The 24304-nt window shown below is 42.8% G+C and overlaps 1 protein-coding gene across 2 annotated transcripts in view; it reads left to right on the forward strand.

The window, feature by feature from the left end:
• Window positions 1-242: 242 nt before the first annotated feature.
• Window positions 243-24304, forward strand: part of LOC144827482 (cytochrome c oxidase subunit 4 isoform 1, mitochondrial-like) — an 821858-nt gene continuing 797796 nt past the window's right edge. Inside the window, exons 1-3 of one of the 2 annotated variants that reach the window (XM_078685775.1) lie at window positions 243-318; window positions 7261-7326; window positions 7911-7959. The gene's annotated coding sequence lies outside the window, so the exon portion shown is untranslated. Of the gene's footprint in view, window positions 319-7260; window positions 7327-7910; window positions 7960-24304 lie in introns of those variants that run through there. The other variant, XM_078685774.1, reaches the window with a different exon arrangement.

A 24304-nucleotide genomic window follows, 5' to 3' on the forward strand; every position in this document is an offset into this window, starting at 1 on the left:
TGTATCAAAACTGATGGTTCATAAAAATAAAAAGTAAATAAATAAAATAACATTTACATTCAGAATTTCTTTTTTAAATCAGCGCATATATATACACACTTTAATTATTTCCTTGTTTGTTATTGATTTTAAGGTCACGTTTATGCCTCCCGTTCTAGTGTTTGATTCGGCCACGGGTGAAGGCCAATCACTGGTAGGCAAGCCTTTACGTAATGCAGATTTTACGCATATTCTGTCAGTTGGTATCCCTTGCGCGCCACACACGTTGGTGCTTTTCAACCAATCCTGACCCCGTGCGCACGCCACTCGCCACACAAGGTAAACGCATCTGCCATTGTAAATTAGCCGGAGGGTGCGGGGCTTAACGGTTTAGGCGGCAGACCTTGAGCTCGAGAACCAGATTCGAGTTTGGCGGGAGGCTCAAACATCCTGTGAGTCTGGGCAAATCGCTTAATCCTCCCGTGCCTAAAAATGAATGTGTCCGTCTGTAATGCAGCTAGTGCTCACGTAAAGAGCTCTAATACTTTAGGGTCGAGTTGGGGCTATAGCAACCCGCCCCGCCAAAAAATAAAAAAATCTTAGGGTACGATAATAGTTTTGATCCTAGTTGCGGCCCCCCAACCCTAATACCATGGTTCAGTAGTTCCCAGAAAACTTCATAGGGATCATTTTTATGGTCTGCCGGGCTGTAAATGTAAACTGTGGGACACATGTATTTTTGCGACCAGTATAAATAAGTCCGTTACCTCTGTCCGCCTTAATATATAACAGACATGACCGGGCCAATGCAGCATATTAGCAGTGTAACAGCAATCCTGTACACCGTACTCTGATATTTAGATACGTTTGCGACAATTGGCGTAATACGGTCTGACTGACTAAATTATTTTATGGATGCCTTGAAGGAATTTGGAACAAACATAATGAAGGCCGATAATTTGTTTGTCTCTGTTACTCGGTCCTCATTACTCAGTAACGGATATGACCAGCCAGGACATGTTTTATACATACAGTAATGACTACTACAGCGCAAACCCTATATACCAAAGTTGCCTAACTGGATACTACACCCATACATAGGCATACGTTGAGATTCATAAAGTACAGTTCTACTGTGTATAATTCTCAAAAAAACCTAGGTTTACCCAGGGAGATTGAGTAGCATTCGCTGACATGCGTTGATCTGTAGTCAGCGTTACGCTTAATCTGACAATGAACAGAAACCTGTTTTTTTTCATTTTAGAAACATGGCAGTATATTTGATCAATGTGGTAGGTGTTGTGCTTCACCCCTGGCTCTCCTTAAGTGAGAGGGCTTGAGGTTGTAGGTTCCCAGGGTTTTATACTTTTTCCAAACAGAATTTTACTTATATATATTTGCATTAGAATTAGATCGTTTTGATGATAGCAAAAAATGCATATAGACATCAACTCGTGGCAGAAACATGTTGACCTTAACGAGCATGTGAGGAAGGCATATTAATAGTTACCTAATTCTCTCCAACTCCTTCTTTTAGTCAAAACAATGTCCATTAATAAAGTTAAAAAAATAACCAGTGCAAAATATAAAAGTAAACATAACCATGCAATTTTAACATATTAATTTCGGAGACCTTTCATTCTGTTGACCTTCAAATTCTCATATTAGAAAAGACTCCAATAGCTTTGGATGAGCAAGTTGAAGCACTTATTTGGTGCTCAAGAAGGTGCAACCCCCTTCATGAAGCATGTCACCTAATGGGGGCGACAGATCCCTTCCTTTTTTAAGGCATTTTCTAATTCTATTAACTACAAGCTATCAACTGTAAAGACCAATGAGTGTAGATTTTAGTATATTACATAACCATTGACACCCACAGTACACTCACTGTGCTTACGTAAGAGTCAGAGCTTACCTGTCTTTTCCTATTTATTCATTTTGCTACGGAGATGGTATTGGGACAAGCTCTTCAAAAGTCGCCTGCTCTGTAATATTTTTTTCTTTACGATTTTAAAATGTGGCAGAATCTACCAAAATGGATTTTCTCTGATGATCCAGACTGCATTTATTGTTTGCATCCAGCTCACAAACATAAAGATTACACATTTTACAGGTCTTTAACATAAAACTCGTAAGCATGCAGACGCAAGACTACAGAAATCTAAATCTAAGGGTACTGCTGATTTCTCTTCAAGATTAAAAGTCTTACAGTAAAAAACTGCTTCTGAAATGGTTTTGAAAGAGGAAAACCATCTGTTTCTAAACACTGACCTAACAAATGAAAGAAAATAGAAAATCATCCTGTCAAACAGCGCAGTTCATCTTGTGAGGTGAAATAGTCAAAATAACCAAGGCAGCATTTGACGCTATCCTCTCCAAGAAAGTCAGACTCTCAATCTCTGACTCCTTCTCTGCGTCCAGAAGCATAAAAGCTTTCATTTTCACTGTCAGCTTTCCTCTCATCTTCAATAAAGTTTGCATCATTGACCACACCTTTGACGATAAAGTCTCTCACTTAGTCGTTTTATGACAACACCGTTGAGCAAGAAACTGTCAATGACTACTACAATGGAAAGACCCATAACTAAGTCTCATCCTTCAAGTCCTGGTTGACGGTCATGCCACCAATGACGACACTGTCAGTCTCCTGTTCAACAAGATTACCATGGGCTACTGTCAACGACACCTATAACTTTGATTTTACAGACTGAAGTTCTGCCCACAACATTCGCTCAACATACATCATCTAGTAAGGTGCCTGCTCAACTTGCAACAATTTAGCCCAACATACATACCAGAACAACCGAGGATGAAATGTCAAGAATATGACGAGTATGAAGAATAACACGTCCTGGCTTCCAAGAAGAAGCTGACCGCCGGAAATACAATAACCCAGTGGTTCCTAACTACTGGTCCTGGGACCCGAAGCCTTCTCAGGCAGTCAGCTGCTGTTTATTAAATTAAACCATATTAACAGATTAATAAGGTGTATATAAATAAAGAAGCAAAATATAATTAAAAAAAATGTTATGTAAATGTGTACGGAATTTGAAACTAGATGCTAAAAATTTAGTTAGTATCCATAGATTGGTTTGTGGTAGCAGTGCAAATGCCTCAAACAGAATATAGTATGGATGATGAGTAGCCTCAATTGAATTTAGAAAACCTTAAACCTTCCAATTGAAATTAAAGTTTAGATTTTTTTTGTATATTTGTTTGTGATTCAAATAAAATAGTTTATTTGTGTGGCTGTTTGGTGTATGCTTGTTTCTATATTATTTTGTGCATTGTTTTGCAGTTCAAATAATTAAAAATGCTAAGCAGGGGTCCTCGCCGCCCATTAATAACTCAGTAGGTGTCAACACATTCCACTAATGATTCAGTGGGGTCACCAGGTTCCAGTAATGATTAAGTGATGGTCCACAGAAGTTAAAAGGTTACAAACCACTGCTAAACCCATTCTATGATGGGATAGATCCTCTCATGGGGTCCACAAGACACTTATGAACATATTATGTGGAAGAGCAGTACTATGAGTCATGTGATGCAGATCCCCATTGCAGTAGCATGGAAGTTGAGAAAGATGACGTTACAAATGATTTCCAGGAAAATATCAAGAGCTGACAACGCCAAGCCACCTCATGAAAGTACCACTGCCAATGTCTTCAATGGTGCAACCATCAAGACCATCTTTGCCTACAGTATCAGCAGTACATGTGCCTCAGATTGGTGCAGCACCTATTTCACCAGTCCAGATAGGGTACCTTTCTGATTCTGACCAGTAAGATGGTTACGTTTGAGGGCATTCAAACCAGCCAAAAAGCCCTGAATATAATGATTATATCGCTCAACCACAAGATTCTCCTGTTCCGGCCCCACAAAACATGATAGTGAGAATTTTCACGCTACAATTGAAAAAACATCCGTGTGTTATCTTTTTTTGCCAGTCCCCGCAAGAGGCATTGATCCCTTTCTCTACCATTTTAAAAGCCCATAAGAAGTCAGGCAGAGCAAAACCTAATGTGGATGGAGGGTCATATCCTTTTTTGAGGAATTCCTTATTCTCTAGTAGACTATACCCCCTGGCCAGGCTGCTTTACTTATTATTCTAATCGGGGGTTTAAGTCGGCCTGGTCGTGTCGGTGCTCAGCGCCAGCAGTTCTAAAAAACAAGTTCCCGCTTCCCGCCGGGCCGCCGCGCTGCCTGCGACGACCCGGAAGCGGTTGGGTAGCCGGCCAATCGCAGCGCGGCCCCAACCGGAAGTCCCGCCCCCATCGCAGCGCGAGAGAGAAGCCACTGTCCGAGGAGCCCCGAGGGCTGCTGATCGAGTCCCGGTCCCGAGATGGGGGACCGGGTGAAGAGCGGCCGGGCGCATGAAGAAGGCGGGGCTCTCATGTGGTGAGAGAGCCCCGCAAAGCGCAACCGCCGCCCGAGAGGCACGCCGAGCACCGCCAGAACAGGTGAGTGTGTTGCGGAGGAGGAGGGGTGAGTGGGGGTGGGGTGTGTGCGTGTGTCTGTTGTAGTGTGTCTGTGCGTGCGTGTGTCTGTCTGCGCGTGTGTCTGTTAAAAAGGGGGTGCGTGTGTGTGTGTGGGTATGCAGTGTGTGTATGTGCGCATGCGTGCGGGAGCCTTTCTGTGCATGGGAATAGCAGGGACGGCGACGCGACGTGCGCGCTCACGAGATACAATCGCCAGGAGGACAAGCTCGTCACAGTCTGCAGTCTACATTCCCCGGAATCCCTGGAAAGTGGCGACATAAGTTGTCTCCCTAGACAGCAAAAGCTTCGCTTTTGCTTTCGTCTAGGCGAGACCTAAAAAGCAGTACTGGGTCCCTATTGGGCTCTCAATTTTGCCCGATAGGGCAAAAAAATCTTAACTCTGAAACAGTAACACCCTTCCCTGCTTCTGATGTAACTCCAAAGACCCGTTATAGTTCTTTTACAGTTTCATGATGTCAGAACTGAAGAATTTTCAATACGTTATACAATGAAGCCATAGTTGTTGCTTATTTATCTTATGGAACTAACAACCAATGCCAAAGCCTATAGCTCAGGCTTGTTGTAGGTGTTCTGTTATTTGTTGTATTATATATTTGGATGCAATGACAGAATCAGCAAAATACATGTCCAGCAGCACAATATGCTAAGCACAGATTTTTAGTTTAAGTGTTTTTAAGCCATGCTCTTAATTACATCGAAAAAAGAAGCAACAATATCTGAAATGGTATCATTAAGGGAGTCAATTAAACAAGTATGTGCAATACATTACAAGAAAGGAGAAAGGAAGACTCATGAAACATTTTTGAAATGTGCACATGGCATCAAATAATTAAAGTAAAAATAAATAAAATGGTACAGTTGTAGCAGCACTGTAGGCTTAGAATGCATAGGCAGCCCGAATTGGTCTTGGTGCACAAATGTGCTCGTGACACATATAAGTGGCGACGCAAGTGGCAATGTGAAATCAGCGCAAGGTGACAACATGTGAAATATGTACAGAGAACTTTGTGGTTCAGCAGGAATAATTTACAATGATTGGATAGGTAATGACTGAACAACTTAATTGAACCACAAGAGGTTTTGCACCGTAAGTTGCGCTGTGGCGTCGACGACGTTTCGATCCTAGAGATTCAGGATCATCTTCAGGATCGGGTTGCCAAATAGGTAGTGCTGGGGGTCAGGCTAGGTAGAACGAACTGTATTGAGAGGGGGTCCAGAGGTTGCGCAGCAAAAAACGTCTGCGTGGGGGCAGGCTGGAGGCTGAAAGGGACAAGGTCCCGTGTCCACGGAATAGCAAAATGAATCAATCGAGATGGGATGGCAGCAGATGGGCGGCAGCGTGTTGAGAGGAGGCTCCGAGTAATACAGGAACCCCTTTGGGAGGAAGAACAATTGCCACAGGGTCGGAGCTTCGAACCTCTGTGTTGGAACGCCGTAATTGATGAACGCCGTGAAGGGCACAGGATCTAGAGGTGTGTGACTCAGGAGCCTCTGCGTGGCCAAAAAATGGTGTAGGAAGGTAAGGATCGTTTGGTCTGGAGTGGATCAGCCAGGGAGGAGGAAGCTTCGATCAGCGTCCAACCGCCACAGTCGTGTGCGGTTTTTGAGTACCTACCCAGATCTCAACCTGGTCTATGGGTTATACTCCTGTTGTTTTTACTTAATTACATCGGCCACACCCCTTGAGAGACACCCCCCCCCCCAGTTTTTTTTATCCCACTTAAAGCCCTAATTTTAATGCACATATGTTAATGGGGATTTTTTTATGTTGCCCTTTAAATTCTTTCATTTTATTTAATGAATTAGCCTTTTTATTCAGAATTTCTTTTTCAAATATATACACACTTTAATTATTTTCTTTTTGGTTATTGATTTTATGGTCTCGTTTACGCCGTCACGTTCTAGTGTTTGAGTAGGGCACTGGTGAAGACTGATCACTGGTAGGCAATCCTTTACGTAATGCAGATTTTACGCATATTCTGTCAGTCAGTATCCCTTGTGCGCCACACACATTAGTGTTTTTAACCAATCCTGACCCGGTGCACACGCCACGCGCCACACAAAGGTAAACGCATCTGCCATTGTAACTTAAATTGAGGGTGTGGGGCTTAACGGTTTAGGCGCCGGCTTTGAAGCAGGAGAACCAGATTCGAGTTTGGCGGGAGGATCAAATCCTGTGATTCTGTGCAAATCATTTAATCCACCCCTGCCTAAAAATGAATGTGATTATGTGTCCGTCTGTAATGCAACTGGTGCTCATTTAAAGAGTTCTGATACTTTCGGGTCTAGTTTGGCCACATTGAAAATGTATAGTCAGCAAACTCCTATGGTGATTGTTCCCTCCTATTACTGTCTTTATTCAAGACCAATCCGTGTTATTCTATTATACTTTAAGATTTGTTCGGTTCTCACGCCTGTATTTCCTGTTTGCATTTTTTCAGACCAAATGGTACACTGTTCCCTGTCATGTAAGGCGCTCTGATACCCACTAGGGTCACGTTCGCTCTAGACAAAACTTTATAAATAAATTCATCATGTATGAAAGAAGGGGATCACATTTATTTACAATCCTACAATTGTGGCAGCAATAGTCCCTCGGCTGACTAAAAATATAAGGTACCATTTGGGAGGGATGGGCATAAAAAGTAGCAAGGAGGCTGTATATGTTTCTTAATAATGGCGTTAATTTTTATTTTCAGATTAAGCGCAGGTTGTTGGTTTTTTTCTTTTTCGCCAGAGTAACTTCCCGTAACGGCGTCTTCTCTCTTTTCTTTCCTTCCAGTTAGCCTACTTCTTCGTGGAGCAGGTCCGGTGGAACCTTAAAGCAAGAGGAGCAGAGAGAGCGGCGGTAGGTATAAAGGTTTTATTCCAAAAACAGAAATTAAAGGCACCTTCACCGCACCTGAGTTTTTAGGGGGGATTTTCCTAAGTAGATGAGACAATGAGGAAAAGAAAAAACCCATACCATAGGAAAAAAACAGATCTCTCCTTTTCCCTTAACTAAGGTGGGTTAAAATGAAGGGTCTCTATCCCCTTTTAAGGAGCCCTTAAATGCGTTATTTATTTTCTTTGGCCGAGTATGGTGACACACCTCTGCTTAATGGTCACTCTTTCATGAAAACGCACTCCCACAACAAAATGCCTTTTTAACTGATCCAGACTAACCCGAAGCCCACCTATACTTCTAGTAGTTTGAGTAAAGTAAATGCAAGCTCTGCGCTAATGGGCTCCGTAGGCTTCTCGTTTTCAGCGTCTCCTGGTTCTTCTGGCTCCACCTCTCGTCTATGCTGTCCTTCCTCCCCACTCGGCTTCTGTTGTTCTCCGTCCTTCCGTTGTTTTTATTGGTTTCTCCTTCTTTTGTCATCACGTTGTGCCTGTACGAAGAAGGGGTAGTCATTCTTCAGTTTATTTTGCTCTGTTTGTTTTTCCCAGGTTCTGCAAGAGTTGCTGGACAGAGCCGGAGGAGGTGCCGATACAAGAGGTAAGGGGTGTTTGTGTAATGGGGTATTCCTGCCGCACCTCATATCCCCCTTCCCTAACTTTCCTGCCTGCAAGAAATGAGTTTTGTGGATATCTAGATGAGTAGTCCGCATTAGCCTGATCTTTCCCTTTTCTATGACTGGTGGTAAATTGGAAGTGTTGCAAAGCCAGGAACAATCTCAACATCCTGTCATTGTGTCCTTTGTTACGAGATAACCACTTCAAAGGTGCATGGTCTGTGTAAAAGGATGAATTCCCTACCTTCAATGTAATATCTCAGTGATTCAATAGCCTATTTGATGGCTAATGCTTCCTTTTCTATGACCACCTATTTGGTTTCACGTGGAAATAGTTTGCGGCTGATATAAATGATGGGCCTTTCCTGACCCTGTAAGTCAACCTGTGATAAAACAGCTGAGCCCCTAAGCTGCTTTCCGAGGCGTCAGTTTGTAATACAATTGGTTTGGTGTAATCAGGGCTAAGAAGGAAGGGCTGTGAAGTAAGAATTTGTTTCAACTGATGGAAAGCCTGTAGGAAGCTCATTTTCAGTCTGTAAATTCTTTTTCAAGTGGTCGGTTAAGGGGGCATCTATCTGTGAAAATTCTGGGATGAATTTTCTGTAGTATCCTAGGATGCCTAAAAAGGCTCTAAGGCCTTTTCTACTTTTGGGAAAAGGTACTTGTGAGATACCAGATACTTTTTCTTCCTGTGGTTTGATGCATCCCTCTCCTAGAAGGTAACCTAGGTATTTCACTGACTTAGCCGCCAAACAGCTCTTAGCAGGATTAATGAGTAAGCCATTATCTCTCAGTGCTCGTATCAACTGGGTTAAATGGTGCACATGTTGGTTCCAAGATGAACTCTGGATTATTATATCAAATTCATAAAACTTTTATTCGGTTGCATCATAGCAAAACCATAAAAAGTGCAAAAATAAAATATTACAATACATAAAACATTTCAATGTCTTATACTGTAAAAAACTATTATCATAAAAACCATAATTAAAAATAATTCATTGAAAATAGTGAACAAGAAATCCAATACACAAGAACTCATAGTTTACAGCGGATTTTTAAGCATGATTTTAAAAAACAAGCTATGCATTTGGCAACGTATTGAGAATCCAGAGACTGCAGAGCCAGGTAAGCGGGGCGACATGTTCTCAAACCCATTTTTCGGAGTAAAGGAATGATTCAGCGCTTGCGAGGCAGCTCGTAAAATCTACAGAACAGTAATACATTTATTGTAGACTGGGATAATATACCATCACAAGTGCATTTCATTAAGTTATGTGACCAGTCCTGTTCTTTTGGAAAAATAACTAACCGAAAAAAGGTATTAAATCGGAACCTGATCAAGACATATTTTTCATAATTTGTGAGGTAGAATGTTAAATATGGTTGGATGCCCGGGGCAGTCTGAACTGATAAGATTTGTGCATTTGAGGGTTTGCTTACTTCTTGAGAAAGACGAAGTTCTCTGAGATGGGTTAGACATAGTTTTTTCAAGTCTTTCCTGGTGATATCTAGCATTGTAGTAGGTTCTAAGAAGTAAGTTATACAATTCAGGTCCTTAAGGAAATTTGAGACATACAGAAGCCATGGGATTTTATTCCAATTTACCAGAGCCAAGCAGTCGGATATCAATGAACGGGTTAAGTGACGTTGTTTGGTCCAAATACGGTGCCATAACAGGATCGGCTGGCATCTGATGTTATCTGTCAAATAGTCGATGCCCAGCTCGATGTGGCAACCGTATATTGGAGCACTTTGGGGTAATGCCAGTAGATATTTTAAGAACCCGTTCTGAACCGTCTGCAGGGTTTCAGTAGGAGCGTAACCCCAAACCCCTGCGCCGTAGGTTGCTATGCTATGGCATTTGGCGTGATTGATTTTTAGCAACTCTACTGGGGCAGGTTTACCCAGTTTCCTCGAAAAGGAAATTAGAGCTGAGGTTGCTCTCTGAAAAAGTAGCTTTTTACTTATCATGGCTTGTCTCCAGGATAGTCTGTCATCCACTTGGATTCCTAAGTAGGGGTATTCCCTGGTGCATTCCAGCCTAACTTGATCAATAAAAATTTATTTAGGTTTTTTCGCCCTGGGGCCGATATGCATAACAAAGGTTTTGTTTTTGTTCACTTTTAGGCCTAAAGAAAGCATAAATTGACAGTATTTATTTATCTGTCTTTGTAGCTGGTTTAAAGTTCTGGCTAAAATTACAGAATCGTCCGCGTATAACAGAGCGGGAATAGGGCGATGATTAATGGATGGAAGATCCTGACTCCCTTCAAGCATGGCCACTTCCAACCCGTTAGTGTATAGGTTGAATAAGAAGGAAGCCAGGACACAGCCCTGTCTGACACCTTTATTGACGGGAAATGATGGAGATAATTCACCGCCAATACCATATCTGACGCATGCAGTAGCGTCTGAGTAGAGCTCACGGAGGAATTGGATGAGAGGGGGATCTACCCCCAGTTCTTCGAGAATGGACCACAACTTGGAGTGAATAACACAGTCAAATGCTGCACTAAGGTCAACATAGACTAAATACAGGTTACCACCTTTAACCCCCAAATATTTACCGATCAGAAGGGCTAGGTTCAATGCCTGCTCGACAGTACCAAGTCCCTCCTGGAAGCCATACTGGAGATCTGTCAGGATGTTATTTGTGGACGCCCAGTCCTGTAGGCGTTCGAAGATCAGCCGACCAGCGACTTTCCCCAAGGAGTCCAGGAGGGAGATGGGCCTGTAACATGCTGGATTGTTACGTTCGCCCTTCTTGAAAATTGGGAGCAAGATGGAAGTGGACCATGAGTCTATTAAGCCTGTTTTTGTGACTGCTGCCATGTCCTGGGTGACAAGGGGTGACCAAAGTTCCAAACTATGTAGAGAAATATCTAGTGGAACCCCGTCCGGGCCGGGGGCCTTACCGGTTTTTGAAGATGACAGCGCATTAATGACCTCCTTGTGATCAAAATGAAGATCGATATTATATCATTAATGTAGGCACCTGCAAAAGACTCACATGGCTTGAGTACTAGGCCCATGAGTTTCTGGCATGTGGCTGGTGCTCCATGCAGTCCAAAAGGGAGTACTCTAAAGTGATACAAGCCCCTAGGTGTTGAAAAACCTGTCTTTTCTTTATTTTGATTTCTCAATGGTACTTGCACAAATCCAGAGTGCCCTTTGCACAAATCCATAGTGCTAATATAATGTGCTTTCCCTAACCTCTCTATCATTTCATCAACCCGTAGGAGAGAGTAGGAGTCAAATTGTGAGATTCTATTAACTTCCAGGAAGTCAATACAAAACCTGATGGACCCGTCAGCTTTTGGGTCAATTACAATGGGGGAATTCCATTCACCATTAGATGGTTCTATGATTGCTAGTTTTAAAATTTGTTGTATTTTCTTCGTAATTGATTCTTGTTGGGACAGGCTCTCGACATACTGGCAAGCCGTCACGTCTCTGTTGGCGAAAGGGACCGGCATAGACCTACCGAGCACATGGGAAACGGTAAACAGTCATAATATCGATTCCAAAATATAGAATGGACATAATATCGAAGTAAAAATATAGAATGAACAAAATATCGAATGGACACAATATAGTGGTTAAAAATATCGAATTTAAGGTAAGTAATATCGATTTTCAAAATATAGAAGTCAAAATATCGAAGTATTCAATATAGGCATTAAATATATCGATTTTTTTAATAATATACATTTTTTAAAGTGTTTTGTATGTTAGTATATGTGTGAAAAGTGTATATTAATTTTTGTAATGTATGTTTAATGTATTTTAGGTAATGAATTTTATGTTATTTAATTTTTGCGTAGTTTAATTCTGTAGCGGGTTGTGGGTTATAGGGGAATAGGGTGGGAAGTAATTTAATTATATTAAATTAAATAATAATTTTTAGCAATTATTATTAATGTTTTATTAAAGTTTGCTTTTTAGTTCTGTAGCGGGTTGTGGGTTTATAGGGGAATAGGGTGGGAGTAATTTAATTTTAATTAATTAAATATTGTAATGTATTTATTGGTATTCATTTTGAATTTATTGTTATTTTTTAATTGGTACTGAATTTTTATTAATTGCCAATTAATTTGTATTAATTGATTAATTGTTAATTATGTTATTTTCTAAATTTATTTTCTGTAGCGGGTTGTGGGTTTATAGGGGAATAGGGTGGGAAGTAATTTAATTGTAATAAAGTAAATCATTTTTTTCATTTATTGGTGTTGATTTTAAATTTATTGTTAATTAATTTTTAATTGGTAATTAATTTCTATTAATTGGCAATTAATTTTTATTAATTGGTAATTATTTTGTATTAATTAAATATTTGATAATTATGATAATTGTATTAATGTATTTTCTGTAGTGGGATGTGGGTTTATAGGGGAATATGATGGGAAGTAATGTAATTGTAATTAATTACATATTAAAAATACTTTTTGTGTATTGATAATATATTTACTGTTAATTTTTAATTGGTATTAATTTTTATTATTAATTAGTTTTTGTTATTGAACATTAATTAGTTGTTAAGTAATTATGAATAGGTTATTATTTTTTTATAACTAATATGTAGTTGTATTTCTAATTAATTATTACATAATATTAAATTGGTTATTAATTTCAATTAATGTTTTATTGGTATTGATATTTAATTTATTTTTAAAAATATATTAAATCATTACTTTCCCTACTGTTAAAATCACTGGAGTGGTAATATTAATTTTCACCCTCCCGCTATCCAACGCTTTCCCTACTGTTGCACTCTCTGGAGTGGAAATAGTATTTTTTACCCCTACGCTATCCAACGCTTTCCCTACTGTTGCACTCTCTGGAGTGGGAATAGTAATTTTTACCCCTACGCTATCCAAAGCTTTCCCTACTGTTGCACTATCTGGCGTGGGAATAGTAATTTTCACACTCCCGCTATCCAACGCTTTCCCTACTGTTGCACTCTCTGGAGTGGGAATAGTATTTTTTACCCCTACGCTATCCAACGCTTTCCCTACTGTTGCACTCTCTGGAGTGGGAATAGTAATTTTTACCCCTACGCTCTCCAATGCTTTCCCTACTGTTGTACTCTCTGGAGTGGAAATAGTAATTTTTACCCCTACGCTATCCAACGCTTTCCCTACTGTTGCACGCTCTGGAGTTGGAATAGTAATTTTTACCCTCCCGCTATCCAACGCTTTCCCTACTGTTGCACTCTCTGGAGTGGGAATAGTAATTTTTACCCTTACGCTATCCAACGCTTTCCCTACTGTTGCACTCACTGGAGTGGGAAAAGTATTTTTTACCGCTACGCTATCCAACGCTTTCCCTACTGTTGCACTCTCTGGAGTGGGAATAGTAATTTTTACCTCTACGCTATCCAACGCTTTCCCTACTGTTGCACTCACTGGAGTGGGAATAGTATTTTTTACCCTCCCGCTATCCAACGCTTTCCCTACTGTTGCACTCTCTTGAGTGGGAATAGTAATTTTTACCCTTACGCTATCCAACGCTTTCCCTACTGTTGCACTCACTGGAGTGGGAATAGTATTTTTTTACCCCTACGCTATCCAACGCTTTCCCTACTGTTGCACTCTGGAGTGGGAATAGTAATTTTTACCTCTACGCTATCCAACGCTTTCCCTACTGTTGCACTCTCTGGAGTGGGAATAGTATTTTTTACCCCTACGCTATCCAATGCTTTCCCTACTGTTGCACTCACAGGAGTGGGAATAGTATTTTTTACCCCTACGCTATCCAACGCTTTCCCTACTGTTGCACTCACTGGAGTGGTAATATTAAATGTTACCCTCCTGCTATCCTACGGTAAAATATTGTACATTTTTCATTAATAACTTAAATTAATTATATCTTAATTTTAAGGGTATTTGAGTATTTTTAAGTATGTTTTAGTTAATTATATTTATTATTTCATTAATTTTAAATTACTTTTAAGACATTTAAAAAAAATCGATATTTTGACTGACTATATTTTTTACAGACTATATTTTGGATTCGATATTTTTGTACTTACCTGTTTGTAGATAGGAATTAGATATTTTGGCATTCTATATTTTGGTGACTATATTTTGGTAAGTGTATATTTTGTCATTCTATATTATGTCAGTGATCCATGGGAAACATGCTTGTTGGGCCTCTTTAAAAGGACGAAACATAACAAAGTGCAGGCCCGGTTCTGGGATCTGGGATTGGTCACTGCCAAGCGGCTCATCACCAAACACTGGAAAGGCGCAGACCCACCACACGTCCAACATTGGCACACCTCTTTTAACAACTGGGCGGTAGCGGAAGGCACCACCTTACACAGGGAGGAGACGGCGAGACTCGGGGCCATCCCGATAGCACAATTATGGGGTGATATTTTGAAAGCCTTTCACCAGACATGCCTCGAGCAAGGGATCACATAATCACTCTAAGACTGGACACCACTGGAACACAGCCACAGGGGAAAGAATAATAATACAAAGGAATAATAGACACTTGCAAAGACGTACTTACGTGGCATGCTTGGATCCCAGCGGTAAATGATGAACTGTAGAAAGGGTGCGGGGCACCGACCACACGACATACCTGAATAAGATATGAGCTCCCTCTTACACGTCTGACCAGATGTTGAGACACCACGTTACACACGCCAAAGCTATGTACACTCACCCCACCTAGCGACCCCGCGCGCCCAGAAGCAACAACACAACGCACCTGCTGACAAATGGGAGTACTTTGCGCACCTAATAGAACACCACCAGACCAAAGCTCTTATCTTCTTAGTTCTTTTGTAGCACCCCTTCCTTTTCTCCTATCACTGTAGTTCCCTCCCCCCCTCCTTTTATTTTCTCACTGCCGACGCGTACATTAGCCTTTCCCCTCCCCAGTTGCTCGAGTTCGTAGAGTACCGTCATGTTTTTCCTTTTTTTTCTTTAACAGACATAATGGCCAAAATAACTGGAGGGACACAATAATAATACCTGACCTGAAGTACTCCTGCCCACATTTGAGGGACCACCCCGCATAACGGGTCTTTCGGCATGATTTGCGATAAGTGAAGCCGCAACATGCATGTGAAAGCGGGCTCTCTATGATACACTTGTGAAGTCAGAGTCATGACTGCAACTAATCCAGGGGACAATACACACCTTTGTCGAAGTGATGGACACACGGCTACACCACAAGGCAGAATGAGGCTTCGTGGAAGACATCGCTTATTCACTTACCAAACACTGTCGACATATTAGCTGATAGCCTATTTCTCTGTAGAGATGGGAAACACTTTTTCTGTTATATGTGGAGCGAGGCAATGTTATTCGACCCAGATAGGTATGTCCCTACTCCCGCATCAGCGGTTATGATAGCGGCTGCATGTAATATATGATGATATGGATGCACATGCTTCCTACCGGGAATTGGGATGATAACTTACTGCCATGTTAAAATGTCTTGCATTATATTTTGATGTACACCTGAAAACGAATAAAACATATTCAAACAAAAAAAATTGATTCTTGTTGGGACTCGGGGATACGGTAAGGACGTAACCTTTCCTTCTTTTCGGTATGAGTGTGTATTGCATGTTCTAATACTGTTGTTCTCCCTGGGGTTAACGAAAATACACTCTGAAGTGGTTGCAAGTGAGCTCTTAGCTCTTGTTTTTGGGTTGATGCCAATTATGGACCTATACTTTGTTCATATAAGGGAGAAGACTGCCTCTGCTAACCCCAATATTGCTGGTTTGGCTCCTTCCCATTTCTTTAGTAAGTTAATGTGAACAATTTGTGTAGCTTTTCTTTCTGGATCTATTTCTATTCTGTAGGTCACTGGAGTCACCTTTTCTAGGACCTCATAGGGTCCTTGCCATTGTCCTAATATTTATGATCGAAGGTGGTGATCATCAAAAATACTAGATCTCCCACCTCTAGAGTTCGTTCCTTAGTCTTTCTTATCATATTGTTTTTTCTGAGAGGCTTGAACATGCTCCAAATTGCTTTTTCACAATATCCCACACTTGGTTTAGCTGTGACTTGAGGTTGGCTACACATTCCAACAAAAGTTGGGACTCGTCTTTCTCATCCTCCCACTCCCCTGTTGACATATCTAGTAATGTACGGGGCTGTGTACCATACATCTTCTCAAACTTAGAATAGCCAGTATACTTCTGCTGTGTGCATCATATGGCAAACAATGCCAGGGGTAACATATCTACCCATTTGCATGTTTCCAGGGTTAATAACTTTTTAGGGTGGTATTATACTGCTCTACTAAACTGTCCATTTTAGGATGGTATGCGGTGGTTGGTATCTGCTCAATCTTGTGCTATTGGCAGACTTGACTTATTAATTTGGAAGAAAGGGAGTCCCTTGGTCCATTATGGTTTCTCTAGGAAATCCCACCTGAAAAAAAGATATTAATCCTAACTTTGGCCACTTGTGTGGTGTTGGGCTGTCTTAATGCCACTGCCTCCGGCAATGGGGTAGCATAGTCTACTAAAACTAGAACATAGCAATACCCACTTCGTGATGGGAGCCAGGTCCAATTATGTCCATTCCTACCCGAGAGAAAGGTTAATCTATCACAGGTAAGGGTCTCAAGGGAACTCACAGGGGTAGAGTTCTGCTATTCTTTTGACAAACAGGGCATTCCTTACAATATCGTTGTATCTGCTGGTAGATCCCAGGCCAACAAAACTTCTCTAATATCGCCTTCTCTGTCTTTTCTCCCTCAAAGTGTCCACCTAAAAGGATGACTAACTGCAAGAAACAAGACTCTCTCTGAACTGTTGGGGGCACTAGGAGCTGTGCGGGTAGTGTTCTACCTCCTTTTCTGTACAACAAACCCCTATGGGTATAGAATTGAGGAGCTACTTGGTTAGGGTCTTCTTCGTTAGCGCTATTCCGTGCCTCACATTGAGTCAGATCCTCCCTTTGGGCTGTGTGAAAGCTCCGGTCATGTTCCCAAATATCATCCTGAGTTGTGTTAGTCAGTACTACACGGGTCCAGTTTTTCTTCTCTTCCCTTCTTTGCCTTCCACTTTTCCGGGATTTTACAGAGGGCTCTTAATGGTCGGTTATTTGTGGGAAGGGAACAGTTTCTCTCCAGTCTTCTCCTTCTTTCCAAATTTCCTTAAGCAGGCTATCCATGTTGGGATAATCGTTGCCTAGGATGATTATTTCCGGCAGTTTTGGAATCAAACCCACACGCAAAGGACCAGGAGGTGTAGAGGGTTGGTATTGAAAACAAACCTCTGTAGTGTGATACTGCTTACAGTCTCCATGCAAACATTGGATCTTGACAACCCCGGCCGTATGTTGGACACCTCCTGGAATAGCTTGGGGTCTCATGACGCTTTGCAAGCAACCAGTATCTATCAGAGCTTTTCGGTATACCCCATTTATTGATACATGTCGATGATAAGAGAGCACAGTACAGGGACCGAGTGAGGCCTACTTCCATGGGCTCCTCTTTCTGGGGGCACATACGAACGATGTGCCCAAACATACCACAATGAAAACATTGGGGGCCCTGGTTGGGGGGAGGGTGGGGTAGTATAGACAGAGGCCCTGGTCCTAGGGTAACTGTCTCTGACTTCCTAGGGGGAAGGGATCATGGGTTTTTTAATGTGGACCCCGCCGGATGATGTCCATTGATTTTCTTCTCACCCGGTTTGTAACTCTTGTGCCCGGTTAAATACTTTCCCTATCTCTACAGCCTGATCCAAGCTAAGCTAGGTATGTTGGCGGACCCACTTCTGTATGGGGGTGTAACAATGTGAGATATTGCTCTAAGTACATTTTCTCCAATATTTCTCCTCCTTCGAAGCAGTCAGGGTTTTAACCACTTATCCGCCTTGTCTCTCAATCGATAATACAGGGCTCTTGAGGTTTCTTGGGGACCTTCTTTGATATGCCTGAGCCTGATTCTGTATGTCTCTTCATCAACCCCCATTCTTTGCAAAACACTCCTGTTGATGTCGACATATGGGTTTGTCCCAAGGGGGTTGACTACCTGATATGCTGCCTGAAGATCACCTGAAAGGAGTGGCCCCCAGTATTGTCCCCACTTTTCTTCGGGCCATTCTGCGGCCATTCTCTTGAAATTAGGGGGAAAAAAATATGGATCCTCCCCGGCGACACACGAGGACCTCGCTTGGCAGTTCCGGCTGGACTATTCCCATGAGCCACAGGGTCAAGACTGATTTGCATATAGCTGGGTCTGAACTGGGGTAATGAAGTGAGCTAAAGAACGATGATGGAGTCAACCCAGATCTGTGACTGGGAGGTGAGGGTCTGAAAGTTTCAGCGCTGCGTCCATTATCTCCTTGTGTTTGCTTTGTTCGCCCTAAGTTGGCAGACGTGGGTCCCTTGCTCACTTTGCCACTGAATTCAAGCTATCCTGGCTGATGAGGGGTGTTACCCAGAAACCGGTCCCAGGATGCTTGTTTCCGGCCTATGGAAGGCCTACCTAGGCAGTTCTGGCTGGACTGTTCCCATGAGGCACAGGGTCAAGACTGATTTGCATATAGTTGGCTCTGAACTGGGGTGGCAAAGTGAGCTACAGAACAATGATGGATTCAGCTCAGATCTGTAACTGGGGGTGAGTGTCAGAAAAGTTTCAGCGCTCCGTCCATCATCTCCTTGTGTTTGCATGAAAGGACTTATCAACAATAGCCGTAGAAATGCTGCGAAAATTTTAATACCTTCAAATTGCTGCATGGAGTTTAACCTATAGAACCAGGAAGTAGGCAATTTAATGGTAGGTACTGGGAAAAAGGGCTACAGAACTTACAGAGGGGTTCAAATTAAGTTGCTAGAATTTTGGGAACTCAAATATCGCATTATGGATCCATTGTGTAAACCCTAGTCGTAGTGGTTCTGAGATTCAGAGCTGGAGAATTTCTGCCCTAGTATCCCTGAATTTGCTACACTTTGGGACTGTGGGCAGGTAGCACTGGACCCCAGCGAGAAGAAAAAAGTTGAACCCTGATGTCCACTTTCTGTGTCACAGATGCAAGAATCCGAGTGAAGATGACATGTATGTGTTATGTTTGCCATATATTGATGCAACATAGATGCCAGTTATGCTGCTCAGTTAATAAGTTCACTGGGAAGGAGGTGGTAGTAACGAATACATTGACTCTTTTTTTAGGATTACTAATGATTTTAAATCATAGGACCTATCTGCATAGATATTGGTGTTCCGTTTGGTGTTGGTGACTAAAATGCAAGTACGTATGGATTGGATTGAAGCAATATCCCCTTTTGATAACTGGATTCACCATGCTTGACACATGAGGCATGAATGAGGGCAGCGCTAAAATCTTGGCCTCTTTTCTGTCACAGTTGGCTCTCTCAACTTCAGACGTGTAAATGCCAACTCGGTAGTGTGTGCATAATTGTATACACTCAGTGGTGATGTTGTTAATATTAAGTTGTGACTGTAGGAAAGAGCCCCTTTTTGCATGGTTGCCCCCCAACTTTTTGCCTGATGTCTGATGTACTTTGACTGAGTGTGCCCTGGGTCCCTGCCAATCAGGTTCCCAGGGCCTGTGCTCTTTCCCAAAACTGCATCTTTGCTTTCATAATTGGCACACCTCTGGCACACATATAAGTCTCTTGTAAAAGGTACCACGGGTACCAAAGGGCCTTATGACCAGAGAGGGCCCCTGAAGGCTGCAGCATGTATTGTGCCACCCTCAAGGACCCCCTCACCTTAGCACACATTGCAGGCTGCGTGTTTTGATGTGGACAAAACTGAAGAGACGACATGGCCCACACCCCAGTGTGCCGTGCCCATTAACACCACCTGTGGCATAGGTAAGTTGCCCTCTAAAAGGCCTTACAGCCCTAAGGCAGGGTGCACCATACCACAGGTGCGGGCATTAGCACTATGCCCCTACAGTGTCTTTGCCGGTCACCGACATTGTAAGTGCAGTGGAACCATGTTAAGTACATGGCCTGGAAGTTTGTCATTACGAACTCCACAGCTCCATGATGGCTTTACTGAAAGCTAAGACGTTTGGTACTAAACTTCTCAACTCAATAACCCACCAAGATGCCGGTTTTGGATTTATTGAAAAATTCACTCAGAGGGCATCCTAAGAGATGCTCCCTGAACAATGACCAACCCCCTCATGTCCAGCAGACTGGTCTGCACCAGCCTGCTACACACAGACATGTTTCTGACCCCCTGAGTTGAGAGCCCTTGTGCTCTCGTGGGTTAGGAATAAAGCCTGCTTGGGTGGAAGTGCTTCACATCTACCCCTTAGCAGGAACAGCATTCAGGGTGGTGAGCCTCAAAGTTTCCTGTCCTTTGTAATGCTATGCAGGTCCTCTTCAGCCAGTGGAGTTACCCTCCCCATGACCAAACCCCACTATTATTGGAAAGGTCGGCAGGAAAAGCACTAGGATGCTTAGTGTCCTCTCATTGTCAGGACTACCCCTAAGGTGCCCTGGACCAAAGTGACCTTCTCCTTAGAAAACCCGCAATTTTGAATGGAAGAATTCTACTCAATCAGGTTAGGGGGATGCCCCCTCCAGAAAAAGAAGGGAACATTTCAAAGTGGTAGTCACCTGCTGCCAGAACCTGTAACGCCCCTCAATTCAGTATTTAAGCGCACCCCTGAACCTTGATCCTCATATTCAATAGACCAAAGAAGAAGGTGGTCCAGGACCGCTGCTAGACCAGGAACTGAACCGCTGCAGACAGAACTTGGCAAGACCCCTACCACATGGATCTGGTTTGACAACTGAACCTGCTGTCCTTCCAAAAACACTGCATATCCTCTAACAAACCCTTGAGACCTTTTAGCCTTCATCCAATAGCCAAGATCCTCCCTTTGGGCTAGAGGCTCTAGTTAACGGTGTCCGCCAATACAGGAACCTCAGCAGTTGAGGACTAACCCTTATGTTGACGCGAGTCACTGCTGCAAAAGAACCCCAAAGACTACAGCAGTAGAGGACCGGCACATGTCGACGCGACTCTGCCCTGCCAGATGAAAGCACCACAGCTGGACGGCTTCCACTACATAGAGGGATCCTCTCGGACCAACGACCCAAGCTGTTCACAGCTCCATTCCTGAGAGCCTGTACCCTCCTGAAAGTAGCCCTGTCAGTCTCTTCCTGCACCGCCTGCACGACCCCTGCCTCTCCGTGACAGTCGGACGTCGACAGAATTCATCCATTCCCTTGCACTGCTCCATGACCACGACTGCTGGATTGGCGGTGCCTCCATTTGATCGGCAGTAACTTGCTAATGACGACTGCGACAGTAACGGAGTTGGCGGTCTACTGAATTCTATCCATCCTCATTGCCCTCCGCTGACTGTGAGGGTAAATATCAGTGCCGATATCGACCGCGGTGGTGCAGATACCAAATCCCGTGCCTCTCCGAGGTTTCCCCAACCCCCATTGATCGACATTGGGTCCCAGTGACCTCTGCACCCGGCCCCCCAGTGCTGCTGGTGGTACAGTACTTACCTTGAACTGAACCTTGTCCAGTATCGATCTAAACCCCTGAAGACTAGGAGAGTAAATAGACTGCTTACCTGTTTTCCTTCCACAGAATTGCATTACATTCTATTTATTACATATAACTGTCTATCTTTTACAATTGCTATCTGCTACTCTTCTTGATTGACAATACAAAAGTATTTCTAAAACTGTAAAGGATTTCTACTGCCTTGCAAACCAATTCCGACTTCATTTTTAAAAGTATTACTACTTTGAAAACTATTACCCATCTGCAACTGAGTACTTCTTGGTTTGAGAAATAAAATAATTAAATCATACATTTTGATACCAAATAATTGTTATGGATTCAGTCTTTGAACGTGTGCAATCATTTCTTGCCTGAGTGTGTTCAATAAATGCTTAACATAGCCCTCTGATGAACCTAATTGCTCAACCACACTACCACAAATACATCCTTTGGTATTATCTGCTTTATCCTCTGTAAGCCTCTGGGGATCCACTGGACTCTGTGAACACTATGCCTTACTTTGGTATAGTATATACAGAGCCAACTTCCTACATTGGTGGATCAGAGGTGAAGTTTATGACTTTACATGGTTGGACAACTTAGTCAACAACTGATCACACGACTAAAATCCAAAAATGGCCTTTAGATTCATTCTTTTTTTTTTTGTTGAATTTTTTTAAAATATTTTTTAAAGTTTTGCTAGGGCCTTGGGTAAGTGTCTTTTAGTAGGTTTTATGCATTTTAAAGTTACTGTAGTTGGGGGTAAAGTATCTAGAAGTATTTTTAGACCTATATGAAGTTCCCAAATATTAGTAAAGTAATGAATGCAGAGAACATGGTTGTGGAACTCGGCCTGACCCCTTATCCCCATCTCAAGTTGGGAGAGCTAAGTTCTCTCTGTAAAATAAAAAATATATAAAAATTGGTTCCCATTCTACCAAGACTAAGCTCCAGGAGCTCTTTGCAGAATATACAAAGGAACACCCTTCTGAAGAGATGACCTCTCTGAAGAAGGGGAGAGTAGTAATGAGGAGTAGAACTCCTAAACCCCTCACCTACATAGAGAAGATGTGACCACTGTGCCCATCTTCCCAAATGTAGTGGTTAGGGGACCGAGATCCTACACAGGTGGGACAGGCACCCTAAAAAGCATTGAGGACAGCCTCAGTGAAGAGGATATCCTTTTAGAAAAGCTGACCAAAAACTAGCCCTGGAGGATAGACTCCTGCCCTTAGAAAAAGAGAGAGCAGCATTGGGCCTAGCACTCATAAATGGTAACAGCAATATAATACTTATGGACAGAGAGCATTCGTATGACCCTAAAATCCCCAAAGGGATTGTCCCCAAACATGAGGATGGTCATGACATCACCAAATCGTTCACAGCCTTTGAGAGGGCCTGTGGAATAAGAAAGTGAAGAAGTCCACTGAGGAGCATTGCTTTGGGTACTGTTCACTGGTAACTGCAGGGACAGACTCCTGACCATCACTGGATGCTGAGTACTATGTTCTGTTCTCATGAGGGCCACCCTGTTTGAGGGGTTTGGACTCACAACTGAGGAGTATAGAATTAGATTCAGCGGGCTCACAAAACCATCAGTCAAGTGAAGTGATATGCATGACTATAATCTGTTTATGAATGAAAATATTTTAAGTAATTGCACTAATAAAAAGTTGCATCAGTATCTAATAGGCCGGGTCTATTTTCTCACCAAGAATTGGGAAAGAAGGCAGACCATTGGGTAAAGACTAGGGTGACCAAGGCAAACACTGGGAGTGACCAAAAGAAAAGGGTTGCAAAACCTCCCCAGGGGAAAGGGGGTGATTACCCTAAGGATAAAAAACAAGAGTCTTCGAAAGTCCCCCAAAAACATGCTCAGGAGGGTGGGGCCATAACCTCTTCAACACACAGCAGTGGGTATAAAAATCCCTTACAGGCCTGTTGTCACAACTGTAAGAAGGTGGGACACCGAACTGAAGACACTGCCTGTCCTACCAAAAGAGCCCCTAGTACTCATCCTGTTAACACTGGTGTGGCACGTCTCCAAATGGGATCAAAAGTGTGTCCCGAGCAGAACGAGGTTCACACTTTAACCCCTTCGACGCTCATGACAAGGTCAGCTCGTCATGGGCGTAACCTGCGCTACGCGGATGACGAGCTAACCTTGTCACGTAACGCGGGATTTTTTAAATCGCAGCGCGCAGCGGGAAAACAGCTAGCGCGCATGCGGTTAAAAAGTGCCAGCAGTTCCACTTGATTAATGGGACTAGAGTAGAAGCCCTGGGGGATACAGGATCCAGTGTCACCATGGTGAGAAATACACTGGTTTCCCCAGGACAATATCTGTCTGAAAAAACCTATCCAGTCACCAACGCTGGTAGTGTCACTGCAGACCATTCAAAGGCTGTTAGATTGGGAAGGGGTTACTGACCTGAAACAGATAGTGGTCTCGCCAAAACTTCCAGTGTCCTGTCTGTATGGAAATGATCTGGAGACCTCAGCATGGGCTGAGGTAGAGCAAAAAACACATGCCGCCATGCTGGAAATCCCTGAGATAGTGTTTGTAAAACAGGAGCAGAAAGCCTAGCACAGGGTGGAAAAGAAGTGTTGGAGCCTGGAACAATGGCCCGACCTTCCAAGAGGAAATGTAAGATGACTGGGGGACCAGCTCGTGGACAGCAAAAAGCTCAGTACCCCTCTATCAGGGAGAGGACTTGTCATTCTAAGAGGGAACTGAGCCCATGGAACATGAACATTATCAGGTTGAGCTCCTGAGCCCAGGGGGACCCTCTAGGGAACAGCTGTGCCTTAGACAGAGGACCTCACCCAATTCTTGAGAGC

The sequence above is a fragment of the Lissotriton helveticus genome, chromosome 4_1 (genome assembly GCF_964261635.1).
Source record: "Lissotriton helveticus chromosome 4_1, aLisHel1.1, whole genome shotgun sequence".
Lineage (NCBI taxonomy): Eukaryota > Metazoa > Chordata > Amphibia > Caudata > Salamandridae > Lissotriton > Lissotriton helveticus.